At 35.8% G+C, this 15,337-nt stretch overlaps 1 long non-coding RNA gene across 1 annotated transcript; it reads right to left on the reverse strand.

Annotated features, from left to right (window-relative positions):
* Nucleotides 1-36: 36 nt before the first annotated feature.
* LOC100888824 lies at nt 37-4,175 on the reverse strand. Its single transcript, XR_004062567.1, has 3 exons — nt 3,419-4,175; nt 2,427-2,545; nt 37-1,187 (listed from the first exon to the last, which is right to left on the reverse strand). It is a non-coding gene; the product is annotated as an uncharacterized LOC100888824 (long non-coding RNA).
* Nucleotides 4,176-15,337: the final 11,162 nt, after the last annotated feature.

The following is a 15,337-nucleotide window of genomic DNA, read 5'->3' on the forward strand; positions in this document are numbered from 1 at the left end:
TTTATTTTTTTTCACAAAAATGCGATTAAAAAAAAAAATTAAATAGATTTTTAATGCATGATATAAAACAAATATACCCCTCAGCAAATAGTACTATTGGAGTCACCTCTTGCGCATAGGTTTAACCAGAACTTCCAAAGGCAGCGTATTATTTGTATACTACAGAGCACTAAATGGTATAAGCATTATACCAACCAACAGGGCACTAAATGGTATAAGCTTTATACCAACTTACAGGGGCGTACGCAGGACTTTTTCCAAGGTGGGGTTTTAAAATCTGAAAATCGCGCCGAAAATTTCGCAACGACTCAGCCAGCCTGTGAATAAGCAGGGGTGGGGGATGGGGGGGGGGGAGGGGGTTAAGACTACATCCCATATGCAAACAATTTTGAGATAAATTTATACTCATACGGGAAAAAAATGTTTTACATTTACAGTTGACATGGAATTAGTCTGTCTCTCCTCTGATATTTTCTAGATAAGAACTTGAGCCGAATAAAATATTTCAGTGCAGTTTCAGGGCGAACAATTTATCACATATACATGTTACTTAAAACTTAATGTTCGAAAGTTCATTTGTTATCTTAGTGATGATTTAAAAACAAATCTTTTTAAAAATTGAGTTGTATGCTTAAAAGAGAAAAATTGAAATTCCTTTATTTCTATTACCAAAATTTGTCTTCAATCACTAGCGTCATGAAAATCCTTGCAGAATTGTGTGTTCATCGAAAACCATATGTCAGTACGCACTCTATGTGGAATATTGCCATCAAATTGGGGGGGGGGGGGGTCCCAACACTATAGAAGGGCTTTAACTAGGCCTGAATACCTACTTCAAATAATCCATATATTTCTCCTTCAATCGAATCACTAACTGAGGTGGCAGTTTGTCTCTTGCTGTCAGAGTGAAAGGAAGGAGAATTACACTATCCCTTGGAATGGTCTCAACCCAAACCTGCTTCCAGTCCCGCTGTCCTGTGACAGCAACCATCATCTTCTTCCATTTTGTTGCCAATGTCCCTGTAAACCATTCTAGTACAAGGACATCCTCCCTGACCTTGTCCACATCTTGTCCTTGTCCTATCTGTGGTCATTGTGTGCTATACGCCTCGCGGTAGGTGGCCACCATATCTCCCTCCAGTATTTCTGTCCTCTTGAGCCTTCCTCGCATTGGGTCCAAGATGAACCTGAGCAAACAGACAAGCATAAACCAGGTGATTGAACAAATGAAATGTATAAAAGCTGCACTATATGAATTTATTATTATTATTATTATTATTATTATTATTATTAATGTGTAATATGTGCGCATGTATTAACTATCCATACATGTATCTTTGAATAATTGGAAGTTAATTACAAGTTGTAGAAAAAATTAACTGCATACAGTTGAGATATATGGCTTCCCATATGACACAATTGCCTCAGACTTATTAACTTTAAAGGGACCTGGTAAATTGTTTAGATAAATAAAAATACTGCTAAGATAGGACTTCAATGCTAGCTGTACAATTAAAGACAATCTGAAAGTTCGAGTGAAAACAGAACATTACCAACAATTAAAATGGGGAAAAACTGATCTGATTCATTTATAAATTCTCCCAACTACATTATATTAATTAAATTGAATTCAAGGTTAATTTAAATTGTTACAAAGCAAGGTAGACTCTTTATACCATTTTAAACATTTGAGTCATTAATGATTTTGAAAGCAATGTTTTATGTCATACTTACAAGGAAAAACAGTTGGGAGAATTCAAAAATTGGCAGGGAGATTTTACACATACCACTTTCAAAGAAAAGCTTATAGTTGTGGTTTGTGGGTTTTTTTCAGGAAATTTGCATTTTAGAGGGTTTGTACAGTAGTAGGAATATAATAAGTAACATTTCATATTAAAATTAAGCATTTTTTGTCATCAAACTTCAATAATGCTACCAGTTCCCTTTAAACAGTAATCGCATTTAAAGATACCCAATTTGATAGAAATATATCTTTCAGTTCTGGTTGTATTAGCATCTAATTGTTTCATGAACTTTGACCAATGATCTTTCTACCCCAAAACTTGATCATATCATCCTGACATAGCCATACATGCCAAATTTGTGTATGCTCTCCTAATCTGGTCTGAAGTTATTGCGTTAACAATGACATAAAGCCTTCAACAGTGCCAAATATAGAGGTTTTTGTTTTCATACTGTATTTACATTAGGGAACTGTAATTTATGGAACTAAGATAAGTATGGTTCCTAATGTGTTCCTTCTTACATTTTCAGGGGTTCAGGGGGCGACAAATCAAAATTTGAGGTTGCAAAAGTGAAATGTGTTTTAGGTTGCATCAGAAAGAATGTAATAATGAAGTTGAGCACTTCTATAGTATAATGGTAGTCTATGATTGATGTGATAATATCTGCATGATAGAAAATACCTGTCTGTATGGTTTTTCCTCTGTGATGTCAGCATGCACTTGCTGCTGTGGAGCATTCACTGGTTGAGTGCCTGCTAGCATTAAGTCGCAAATGGGCCACCTCACTGTTGCATCGTCTTCTGTAGATGAATAAAGAAGTGCACAGAACTCATCTTGTATTCAAGGAACTTAATAACATAGTTTTCTGTTCACTATATAGTGCGTGTACAAATATCAGATATAAATCCATAAAAATTAAGCAAATAAATTGAGTATTATACAAAATACACAACAACTAGAGATTTCGCAATCTGTGTTGCCGCCCAATGGAAATGCATCCGCTGGCAGAGGCAGCGATTTTGGTGTCTTCCTTATGTTCAAAGGAGGGACAAAGACTGCGCAAAGCCTCCGCCATAGAGTGATTTTACAAACCAAACCAGAAGAATTTTTTTAATTCAAGTTTGTTTGCAATCCATTAACAGGTTCTCAGAATATCGTGATTACAAGCTATTTTTCATATACATGGCTCTGCAAGACAAATACATGTCCTGAGTTTGATAGTAATCCATCTGTCAGTTCTTATGATAATGCGTTCACATGCTAATTATAGGCATACATAATTAGCCCCACAACATGACCCAGGTTTGGCGGGAATCTCTCAATCAGTTTTTGTAGCAGAGGCATTAAAATATTGATTCTTTTGTGAAATCTTTTAGGTCCAGCTAATAAGTAGTATAATTATTCAATTTTGGTTTTGTGTGTGAGATTCACACACACAGGTTGGTAAAAAAAAATCTTAAAGAACGGGAAAAGAAAAACACCCTTTTTTCAAGTACCCTATTGCTTTAAAAACAAAGAGAAGGCAGCCAGCTTTTGGTTTCCTTTCAATTTAATGACATTGTCAAAGTATTGCCATTATTGCCAAGATTTTTTTCAATAGGTAACATGAAATAGGAAATTGCAATTAGCCTAGGTTTATAGAATATAGAGATTATTTAAAGGGATTTATTCACCTTTTTGAAGATAATGAGCTCCATTAAGAGAGAGAGAAAGGCAAAGACGTGTCGATTCTTGTTCTCCCTTGCTGTCTTGTCTAATCGGAGATACAAAGTTGGTGGAAGGGAGTCGGTGCAGTGGATGAGAATGTTGAGGATGATGTTGATGGTGAGGTTGCTGTCATGAAGGTATTCTTTGATGTCGATATGAGTGTGTTGACCACTTCCATCTACAATTGCACCAGTGATGTGTGTGTTGAGTTGGTCCGTGTGGCTTAGGGCTTTGGGTGCTGGGTGTAGTTGCGGTATTGCTGTGCAGTGTTGATCCATATCCCATCGATGATGATGCTCATATATTTGTCTGGGCTTGCCTTCGCTTTTTGAATGTGCTTGTAGTATTTCTGTCTCTCACTGCTGCTGAAACAATAAATTAGGGAAAAGAAAAGCACTATTGAGGATATATTCAGTACATATTGTTGAGGATTCACAGTACAGTCAAACTTGTCAAACAACCTTCCTGAGGAAGCTGGCAAAAGTGGCCTTTGTGGACAGGTGGTCATCATAAAGAGGTTCAGTAACATGCGAACCGCTCTAAAAATTGAAATTTTTAGTGATCTTTTTAAATAGTTGAGCTTCAAAACAGGGTTGACTGGAAATAATAACATATTTAGAGATCAGGGTCCTTCACAGAATTCCTAGATTTTATTTCTTAGTACACAACAAAGCATGAATAGAGGCCTACGTGCTTCTGGGGGCTTAACCCTCTGGACCCCATGCCAATTAGTGTTTACAATGTAATATTCTGAAGAGCATTTTCAGTGCCTTAAATGTTAGTTGACAAGTTTCTAAAATATTCAACTCCCTTGTATTATTTCTGATATTTCACATTCAATATTTAATACCCTTCCTGCAAAAGGAACTTCACAGTTGTCCCAAGAAAAAATAAAGTAAAAAAGAAATGTAAATAGGGCTGTTACAACATTCACAAATCACAATTGGATTTAAGACATTACAATTATTGGCATTAAAGGGAGTAACACTTGCATTGCCCCTTCAGCCAAAATTAAATTGAAAGAAACATATTTAGTTTTCATTGCCACGTATAACTTTTGTCTGTTTAATTCAAATTTTTACAAGAGATTGAGGAATATTTGAAAATCAGGGCTACCGTAATTCCTTCAACCAAACTAATATGAATTTCTGTTGGTCTCTTAAGGTGGAGAGGGGCTATATTGCGACACAACTTTTTCAATTTGAAGAAAATAAATGAATCTATTCACTTTTTTACTTCTTCAAACACAGATTCATTAATTTGCTCTAAACAAAAGAAAAGGAAAGGTTACAATGCCAAAGAAATTAACCTTGAAATCTCATCAATATTTGGTAGAGTGTGCAAAGTGAACTGGTACGTGGTAGCGCACTGTTCATAATTTTAAAAATGATACATGAGTAGCTATTACTGAAGAATTCATGTACATTATATCATGTCAATGTGTGTGCTAATGTTAATCCCGACTACTCTCTAGAGTCTAGATCAACATTTCCAGCTCAAAGTATTTCTATAATAAGTACTAACCGGGTTTCCCTTCTTTATTTTGTCAATTTGGTACTGGACTAGACCTACTAGAACTACTGGTATAATTTTATTTTTTTATTAATTTAAGGCAATAGGGTCTACCGGTATACAAATAGGCTAGAGACTAGAGTGTTTTCCTTGGGTTAATTTGCCTTTGGATTGGTGATGGATCAAGCATTTTCTTTCCAAACAATAAATGATAATCAATTGATCATATTGCAATTGGAAAAGTGTCAGAATCTTTAGCCTCAGTCAGGACTCGGGTTAATAAAAGAGGCAGAATAAAAAATAGGTGATAATTTGATCTAGGCCTAGAATAGATCTACATAGTTTTACTTCAGTATTTACTTTAGTTACTATATAGCTAGTTTAGACATATTAGAGTCTAGGCTAGTATAGAACTTAAAGGGCAAGTCCACTCCAAAAATAAATTAATTTCAATAGAACTGAAAAAACAGAGAAACCAGTCAAAAAAAAGTTTGAGCAAAATCGGATAACTAATAATAAAGCAATGAATTTTTATTTTAAACGACATGAAAAACTTTGAAAATCACTAGACGAATTGGAAACTCACTCATGAGTCTGTGACGTCATTGCCTCACTATCCACTTATTGTTTCCTTCATATTGATAATATTAATTTCCATAATTTCCCCTAAAAGTAAAAATCATATTTTCTCACACCATCATTCTAGTTATAATAGTAATAGGCCCTATGGTATCGCTTGGATGCATTAATATAGAGGGTTTTTTTTTAAATTCTGTTAAATCATGAAAAATGTGAATTTTGATAAACTACATGTACATGATATAGGCCTAGGCCCTATATCAAAAACATTGATTTTGAATATACAATATTCAGAAAATAGTACCAAATCTTAAAAGTTCATAAAAGATTTTGTGAAATGTCATGCACGCTATATTATTAGATCTAGACTAGACCTACAATGTATACAAATCATATACCTGAGCAAAGGCATGGCGAAATCAAGTTTTTGGGGATAAAAAGGGAAATTAATAGGATACAAATATATAAAGCAATTAGTGAGGCATTGACGGCATAAACTGATACCCAAATTGGCAATTTGTGTAGTGATTTTAGTTCCACAGTTTTTCATACTTTAAAAAAAAAATCATAACTTACTAGAAATCTATTCCTTATCGGTTTTTTAGTTTAATATCCGATTTTACTCAATTTTTTTAAAAACTTTACTTTACTTTACTTTAATACACGGTGGTGAACAGGTATTAGGTCTAAGCCTGTTCATCGATCCACGATTCTTCCATGGTTACTGCTATTTGTGGAGGGAGGAGGCTGTGTAATAACATTATACAGTTATTGACTGGCAGGGGGTGTAATATAACATTATTTGGACCGCTAAAGAGAGTTATATTTCCCAAGTGGTTATATTTTCCCGAAGCGCGCAGCGCTGAGGGAAAATATGGTCACGAGGGGAAATATAACTCCCTTCAGGTCCAAATAATGTTATATACCCCCTGCCAGTCAATTACTGTTATATAAGATAGCCCTTTTTTGTGGGGGGGGGGGGGGGTCCAAAAATTGTTTGCCCGAGAAAAAAATACCCCTTTTTTTCTCGGAAATTACGGAAAAATAATCTGTCGAGATAGTTCAAGAAAGAAAAAAAAAAAAAATTTGGGGGGGGAAAAAAAAACAAAAAAAAATAGAAAAAAAAACAAATTCTTACCCAAAAAGCATTTTTTGGGGAAAAAAAAGAAGAAAATGTGGAAAAAATAATTTCAAGGAAAAAAAAAATTCATGAAAAAAAAATATTGACAAAATTAAAATGACCTTCGGTAATGGTGTAATGTGTGTAATTGGTGACATACAGTCCTCAAGAGGGCGACATGCATTGATTAAAAATATATTCATTTCACCAGCTGGTTAATATAACACCGAAAAGTGACCGGCCAGGAAAATATAACAATTTGGATCCTCACAATTGATATCACGTGACGAGCTCTGGACCAATCACATCTCGGTATCTGTCTAAGCTATCTAATATAAGACAACAGACAACACCTAGACTAGAGTCTAGACCGGCTCATACAGAAGGCTTGCATTCTTTGACCAGTGACTATCAAGTCTATTCTTAAATGAGTTGACCGACCCAGCTGCCACGTTTTCTGGGAGACCGATCCACAGCTCCTTGCTAAAAAAGTATTTTCTTATCGACTATTGATCTAGCCTTGCATATTTCTTTTCCAGTTTTCTAGAGTGACCTCGTTTTGCTCGGTTTCTCTTGTTTTTCTGCATCTAGACTCAAGGCCTATTAAACGTAAAAATTATTTTTGGAGTAGACTCAGTGTCTTAGACTTAGTCTTTAACTTAGTTCTATCTATACGAGTGTAGGCCTATATTAGTATAGATACATCACAGAGCACCCTCTCAAAACCATGCATGATGCAGTCCTGGGGCAGTATTCTGAACATTGTTGTAAGTTTTGTGTTATCTTTTGTTGTATCTTCAAGAGATAACACAGCGCTAATATAGTTGTAAGTTGGTATTCTGAACATTGTTTTATCCCTATGTTATCTCTTGAAGGACCGCCTCTATCTTATCTTTGACCATTGATGACACGCCCATTTTTATGGACCCTACCAATCAAAATCTATTTTAAATAAGCATGATAAGTAGGTCAACCAATAGGAATACTTTATGCCATATCTGAAGATGCGCCTAGCGCATACTAATCTTGGGCGTAATTAGTTATTTGAGCACTTATTACGCGCGTCATCATTATGCGCTGTTGAATGTGGATCATGAAGACAAATCACGCTTTTACTATATTGGTTAAGATGAGAGCATTAAAGTCGTCATATCCTAGCATGTAATATCTTAGAAAGTTCTCATCTGTGATGTTTACGGTCAACACACAATCTTCTTCTAACTCGTCTATTGGCACGAAAGATACAACAACCCCCTACCTGTTGTAAATATTGTTGTAAATACCATGCAAGATAAGATGATTAAGATAAAAGATACAACAACTTTCAGAATACCAATTATCTCGACATATTATCTCCCGTGCGCATATGCAAATGAGGATTTAAATGCCACTTTATTAATAACATGCACATTACAAGCGCACCAAAGTATGAGCGCAGGCGCGGCCAATAAGATGAGAGAAAAGATACAACAAAAGATAACACAAAAGTTACAACAATGTTCAGAATACCAACTTTATCTTATCTTAAAAGATACAACAATATTAGAAATAATACCGCCCCTGGGCCACTTTTCATTTATAATTAAGCCTGCCCTTACTGTAGTGTTAGTGTTAGGCCTTAGCCTAGTCTAGATATTAGTTACCAGATCTAGATAGAGTCTAGTAGTATAGACCTAGGGAATTATACTCTAGCATACTATATGCCTGTAGAGGTCTACTTAACATGCTCTAGGCTAGTAGTAGTCCTACTCCTATCTTAGTTAGGAGGCTAGGCATAGAGTTCTTAGAAAATACAGATTTTCTACGTACCTGGCCTACATCTGCACCACTCTCTGTAGACTGTACTTGACTAAAGTTGGTTGGAACTGAGTTGCCTGCAACTAGTACTAGCTGATTATGATAAGCTGAGTGCAGTGGAAGCCTGTAGATTTCAGCTCTAGATTGCTAGAAGAAGGCCTTGAATAAGTTAGAGTTGCAGTAGTAGCTAATACCAATCGATGAATCTCACAAAAGAACTAGAGCCAGAAACAATGGAAAAGGGTCAGCTGCTTTTGTTTTCAAAACATGAGCCTCTTCAGCGCGTGATGCTTGAGTGATTACGAACGAACCAACTTCAAGATTACTACAGTACACACACGAACACGTACGTACATACACACATACATTAGGTGGCGCGATCGTTGGCTATTCATTCCATGTTTGCATTGTTCTCACCAGCTAGCCAGGGCGGATCGTGAGAAAGTATAGTTGTTAACTGTTGTTGTTGTTTTAAAGAATGTGTGAGTGTCCGAAAAAGGATTAGTGGTATTAAATTAGCCTATGAATGATTAAATAAAACACTTTCGGTACAGTGCTACCAATTGAATTTAAACTAATTAAATGATAATTGATAGGTAAAACATCAATATTAATTTAATATAGGACGATCGATCTACTGCAAAGACTATTAAATATCTCGATCTATAATATAAATATATTATGCATGCATGGGCGGCAGGGCAGGGGGTACAGCTTTGACAAAATATCAACAACATCAAAATATTAAAAATTGTCGTGGTGCATATAACAATAAATCTCAGTTTTCCTCCATCAAAGTATTTATTTTTCTTTTCCTTTTGTCTAATTCTTATAATTCTTCTCTCTCTAATTCATCGTTCTTAAATTTGTCTTCTTTAATTTACAGACACAGTTCTCCTGTCTCCATTCGCATGTACAGTATCTTAATTAGCTAATAGGTCTACATCTTCTTCTTCTTCTTCTGCTGCTGCTTCTTCCTTTTGGCAGTGATACATAATTTGGGAAATACTTCTATACATTGTTAGCCATATAGCTGGACGGCGGCGTGGTTCTTTCTCAATTAATTAAGATCTACTTTTTTTTTTTTTGGTTAAAATATTAACTGTGGTCGACTCGTACTCGTTCACATCCAGAGCTGTTTACTGTAAGAAATTCACAATAAATTAAAGCACGGAGTAGCTATATTAGTAGATCCCTAATTATGGTAGCATAATCTGTCATTGTTTTTATAACTAAATGGGTTCGGGACTTGAGAGCTCGGGCACAAAACAAAATTTGGACACTTGCTGACTGGAACCAATTTAATGGTCCATTCCGAAATTAAATGGGGGACGGAGTCTACTGGCTTATTTTTTTTCTTCCACTGCTGATGGGGTTCTCTAATTCTAAAATTCCATATTATACGCTATGCATGTGATTACAATAGGATATAGGCAGTGGTGGATCCAGGTTGGGGGCATATGGGGGCACGAGCCCCCACCCTGGCAAAAAAAAAAGTATAAAAAAGATGGTACCGGGTAACCACACTTTTACATTTAAAAAATGGGCCCCAACCCCTGGCAAAAAAAAAAAAGAGGAAAATTAAGATGTATACCACAATTTAGAATTCAACCCATTTTTTTTTGCTAAAGGGGGGGGGGGGGGGCGGGTGGATGTTGAATAAATAAAATAGTGCTCAATACCCCCCCCCCCCTCCACAAAATGCATTTAGATTCAGACAGGGGTGGATCCAACTGGCGGCGAGGATGGGGGCCCAATTCGTGAGAAAATGTTTAGCGGCGAAAAAGCAGGAGGGGGGGGGGGGGTGGGGGTAGTGCGCACTACCGGTAAACTGTTTTTGTTTATCAACAGCTAGGTGGGGGACAGTAAGCAATTTTTTAAAAATCAACACCCCCCCCCCTTGAGCGACCCTCTTAATTCTTGTTTTGTGAATAACGACCCTCTTCTACGATTATGAATAGCGGTCCTTACGAATAATGACCCTTTTCTCATTTTATAATTAAAGACACCCTTATGAGTAACAACCCCAATTTCGTATTATTGAATGGCGACCCTCTTCTCATATTATGAATAGCAACACCCTCTTCTTTGGTTATGTTTAGCGGTCCTTTATTATGAACAATTAATAATAAATTCTGACCCTTTTCGCAAATTATGAATAGCAGTCCTTCCAAACAGCGGTCCGGTTCTTATGAATAGTGGCCCTTATGAATAGCGGTCGTTATTGCAAGCAGACCCGTTTTATTTTCCATACTGTCAACAGCACAAATGTCATTGTGCCTCAAAAGAATTAGAAAGGTCCTTAATTTTATTTTGTTACGTGCCCCTCATCACCAATGAATATAAGAGGGGGTCTCAAGGGTGGATCATAAATTTCCAAAGGTGAGGGGAGGGGTCGAGGCATGAAATGAACGTAATTGCGAGCGCAAAGAGCAAAGTTTTTTTGGGGGTGTTGGGTCAGGGGCCTACTTAAGGGCCCAAGAAAATGTTGGACCTTAAGATGCTCTATGGTACATTCTGAGGCATTTCTGAATGCGTAAACTGAACGTTTATATTATTTTTCTTTTTTAGGAAATTTTAGGGGGCACGTGCCCCCCCCCCCCCCCCCCCCCGTGGTTACGCGCCTGGTAATTGTCGACCTTAACTAATGCAAATTATGAAAGAAGGCCTTAAAAAAGGAATACATCTTTTAATGAATGAATATTATTATTCATGTAAACAAAAATGAGGATGAAATAATGATCTGAAAACTTTTACCGGTAGGAATTAAATTACTATAGTGCTAGCTTAAACAGTTTTGATAACCATATGATGACCCAATAATTGATTAACCCCTCATACAACGTTTTTTTGTAATGTTACATTATCTCTACCCCGCAATAATTAATCTCACATCATACTCTGGGTCTACTTATAATAATGAAATTTATTTTCCTTATTCTTTAAAAGGGGTAATTTTCATATTTAGTGTGTTTCAGTTTTAGTCTAGGTAATTAATTTTGAAAGGGCAGCAATCTCTAATATTGTTAAATTTATCATTGCTTCGTCTCAATTAGGTCAAATCTCTCCATCATGAGATTCTTGAAACTTCTTGACCCTTCCTATACCAGTTTCAAAGGTCAAAGTAAAATTTCATGATGTTAGATGAGATCGTATATTTCATGTGCATTATGGTCTCCATCAAAATATAGCACAAAATTTTACACACGTACACACACGTCAAGTACACATATAATACATACGTACGGTGTGTATAAATGCGGTGCATGCACGCACATGTGAATATTGTTTGACAACAAAACGCTTGAATGAACAGTAGGCTAAGTGGTTGTATGCGCATTAGGGGTCTGGTCTATTGTTACTTGTTGTACAGCGCCTTTGTTTATGGGAGGATTAAAGTTCTATTCAGATCAGATCTTTACAAACTTACTGACTTAATCCCTATCATTCAAGTATCATCGTTGTGGACAGAATTGGAATTTAGTCTTCATTTTGTATTACATTAGTTTGGCCGGTAGGGGCGTTTATTATATCACTTCGGACAGCGGCAAATTCAAATTCTTCTGTGAGTACTGAGCTGCATGATGAGCTGAGCTGAGCTGGGAAGATTTACCCAGTGATTCAAGTCATTCCTGTCGAAGTTCAATACTGTAAGTATTAATTTAGACTATGTCAAATCCTGTAGTTAATTTGAGATCATTTAAGGTATAGATCTAGACCTATATATCGTGTAGAGTAGTACTGTATTTTGATGAAAAGGGTTACGAAATTTCAAAATGGCTGCCCGCAGCTCAGGCCGCATGAAGTTATGTATGATGTAATCAAGTGGATATGAATCAGGGCTAACTCGGCCCAGCTGCAAAATCTAACCATAACCCTAACCCTAAACCTGTAAAAAAATGAACATTTTTGCAACTGGGCCGATCTTCTTTGGCCCGAAATAGCCGGACTCCAAGTGATATCATTATAGGGGCGCGGGATTGATTGTAGCCATGCCTAGACTATAGACCCTGTATGAATTGATGTAGGTGGCTATGATCATGATGTATTTGTATTCTAGAGCTGAGTTGATAAATTAGGCACATTTTGAAACATAAATGACATGTAAGGTCAAGGATACATGTTATGAGGTTATCAGGCAAGAAAGCCGTATATAAATTACTTTGTAATGCGAAGGATGATTTGGGTATGATTCAACCACAAAAACTGGCAATAGTGGCATGGTTAATTGAGTTGTATAGAATTCGACTCTGCATGACATTAAAGAGAAGGTTGAGTTCTGGGAAGAGGTGAAAAATAATTTGTGAGCGTTATCATTCTTAATTATGCAACTATAGAAGAACGTCAGATAAGACATGTTCCCTGAAAAGCATGGCTCTTCAAATGCCTTCATATTCTAAATACAGTATGTCATGTAACATCGTAAAAATCTGGGGTAGGATTTTTACGCCACGTGTTTGTGTAGTCCCATATGCATCTTTCTGTGTACAGTGTTTTAACTTTACCAAGACTTGGCCAAATTTCTTATCAATTTGATGATTCCAGAACCTTGCAATATATATACACACAAATTTGTATATGCTACTGTAGATAATCAACCTTTTCTGGTCGATTCCACTTTCACAATGCAATCGCATGACGGCCAGAACTCAACTTCAACTTTAACACTAGTGACAGTCAGTAGGAGGTGTAAATCATGTATGTTCAAGAATATTGATGAAGTCAAGATAAAGCAGATGCACTTGAGATTGTTGATTTATAAGCAATTAAGGTATTTATTATTGTTTGTTTTATTTGTTCATTTACAGATTGAACAACACTTCCTGAAACTTCACATCATTAAACGTCATGGTATCCTAACACAGCATTTAGCAGGAGACGGTTGGTGGGTGAGGGTGTTTGTGCTGCATTAACGTCAACAATCATCATGCAGTCAACTATCTTCTTCCGTTCATACTTTGGTTTGCTTTTGTTTAGTGCTCTGTAGATTGGTATAATGCTTATACAGTCAAACCTGCTTTAGTGACCACCTGTCTGGAAAGACCACATTTTTGTTTCCCTTGAAAATGGTTTCTCATTGAAACATGTATTAAAGGAACCTGTCTACAAAGACCACTTTTTGTGTTTACCTCGGGCAGTCGCTATAGACAGGTTAGACTGTATTATTTAGTGCTCTGTAGATTGGTATAATGTTTATACAGTCAAACCTGCTTTAGTGACCACCTGTCTGGAAAGACCAAATTTTTTATTTCCCTTGGAAATGGTTTCTCATCGAAACATGTATTAAAGGAACCTGTCTACAAAGACCACTTTTTGTGTTTACCTTGGGCGGTTGCTATAGACAGGTTTGGCTGTACCATTTAGTGCTCTGTAGGTTGGTATAACGCTTATACTTTTTAGGGCTCTGTAGGTTGGTATATCGCTTATACCATTTAGTGCTCTCTAGATTGGTATAACACTTATACCATTTAGTGGTCTGTAGATTGGTATAACGCTTATACCATTTAGTGCTCTCTAGATTGGTATAACGCTTATACCATTTAGTGCTCTGTAGTATACAAATATACACTGTCTTGAGAGGTTCTGGTTAAAAATATGCGCAAGAGGTGACTCCAATAGTACTATTTGCTAAGGGGTGCATCAATTTTTTTTTTTTTTTTTTTTTTTATTTAAAAAAAATGTCAATTTTTATCAAAAAATTAAATTAAGATTTGAAAAAAAAATAAAAAATTTAACTCCCAAATAGTACTCTTTCAAAGCAACCTAAAAAAAGATGAAATATTCCTGGTCATGTGACGAGTTCTTAACCAATCAAAAGCCAATACATTTTTGATGCATGACATAAATTGGTATAACGCTTATACTTTTTAGTGCTCTGTAGATTGGTATAACGCTTATACCATTTAGTGCTCTTTATATTGGTATAACGCTTATACCATTTAGTGCTCTCTAGATTGGTATAACGCTTATACCATTTAGTGGTCTGTAGATTGGTATAACGCTTATACCATTTAGTGCTCTGTAGTATACAAATATACACTGTCTAGAGAGGTTCTGGTTAAAATTATGCGCAAGAGGTGACTCCAATAGTACTATTCACTGAGGGGCGCATCAAAAATTTATTTAATTTTTTTTTTTTTTTTTTGAAATCCTTTTTTAATTTCTTCAGAAAGAATTTTAAAGAAATTACAATTTTTATCCAAAAAAATTAAAAATATAAGATTTGAAGAAAAAAAAAAAATCACAAGATTTTTCAACTCCCAAATAATACTTTTTCAAAGCAACCTAAAAATAGATGAAATATTCCTGGTCATGTGACGAGCTCTCAACCAATCAAAAGCCAATAAATTGTGTATGCATGAGATAAATTGGTATAACGCTTATACTCTTTAGTGCTATGTAGATTGGTATAACGCTTATACTTTGTAGTGCTGTGTAGATTGGTATAACGCTTATACCATTTAGTGCTCTGTAGATTGGTATAACGCTTATACCATTTAGTTACCGTTTAGTTCTCTGTAGATTGGTATAACCCTTATACTTTTTAGTGCTCTGTAGATTGGTATAACGCTTATACCATTTAGTGCCCTGTAGGTTGGTATAACGCTTATACCATTTAGTGCCCTGTAGGTTGGTATAACGCTTATACCATTTAGTGCCCTGTAGGTTGGTATAACGCTTATACCATTTAGTGCTCTGTAGATTGGTATAACGCTTATACCATTTAGTGCCCTGTAGATTGGTATAACGCTTATACCATTTGGTTCTAATGTGTATACTATGTATGGTTTAGGTATTTTATCGATTATTGAATATTGTCCAAAGGATTAAATATGACATTTGTAATTATGTTAACTGTCAATTGGTGATTTAAACA

This window comes from Strongylocentrotus purpuratus, unplaced genomic scaffold (assembly GCF_000002235.5).
Source record: "Strongylocentrotus purpuratus isolate Spur 01 unplaced genomic scaffold, Spur_5.0 spur5_scaffold_1, whole genome shotgun sequence".
NCBI classification, from domain to species: Eukaryota; Metazoa; Echinodermata; class Echinoidea; order Camarodonta; family Strongylocentrotidae; genus Strongylocentrotus; species Strongylocentrotus purpuratus.